This window comes from Nilaparvata lugens, chromosome 3 (assembly GCF_014356525.2).
Source record: "Nilaparvata lugens isolate BPH chromosome 3, ASM1435652v1, whole genome shotgun sequence".
Lineage (NCBI taxonomy): Eukaryota > Metazoa > Arthropoda > Insecta > Hemiptera > Delphacidae > Nilaparvata > Nilaparvata lugens.
Window position 1 is genome coordinate 94676411 of NC_052506.1, and position 1024 is coordinate 94677434.

Genomic DNA, 1024 nt, shown 5'->3' on the forward strand with positions numbered 1-1024 from the left:
ATCTATACTGATACTGACCAGGATATAAATTATTGATAAAGAGTTTCCATGCTTACTGGGATTTCAGAGGCACTGAATCCCAGACTGAAAGATTCTATAGGCCTACTGGCTATCTATACTATAATTATAATATTTAAATTCTCTGATTGTTTTCGTTCTCAAACTTGTGTTTCACTCTCTTTGGTATACCTTGTCCAAATTAAGAAAAAAAACTGTCCTGACATGGCTGATTATTCAATTTTCTGCCTCCTAATAACAAGATTATGTAAAATTGAATACAGTATATTATTCAACTTCTTGTCAAATACAATTGAAGAGATCATAGGGAATGTATTGTCGTAGATGACTGTAAAGCATTTATAATAGCAATATGTCAAATAAGTAGTATTATCTACTTCACTTATCTTGAAATTCTCAAGGAGAAACAAAACAGCTTTTGCTCGAACTTTCATTCAAAGGCGAATTTTAACAAGCAGTCAAAGATAATTGTGGATCATTCTCAAGTCATGTCAAGGTGATCAATATAGATATTCTATTCAATTATTCAAGGAACATATCAAGAAGTTTACATTTAAGGAAGATTACATTTATTTTGAGCATGAAAATAACTTTGATTAACTTCCCAATCTATTCTAGTATTCTCCTAGTGGATTGTAGGTGATACATTTCAGAGCTCCGAGTGTGGTTCTCGTTTCTCATTTTACAATTCTCATTTCCGATTTCCAAATTTGCATAAAATTTGAATATTCTAGTCCTCCGCCATTCAAGGCTCAAATAGACCGTACTAAAATATTAAATTATTACTTATGTTATATATTTAATAATTTCCTTGCCTTCGGGCCATATCCAAAACATAGACTATATAACAATTTTTTATAAATTCTATTTATTTGTAGAAATATATACAAATATTTTTGAATCGGCTCACTATTGCCGCCTATCAATTGCCACTATTTGATTGGTGCATGCAAATTATTACAGTATTCATGCGCCCAGTAACCTCCTACTTCCTTAATACATTTAA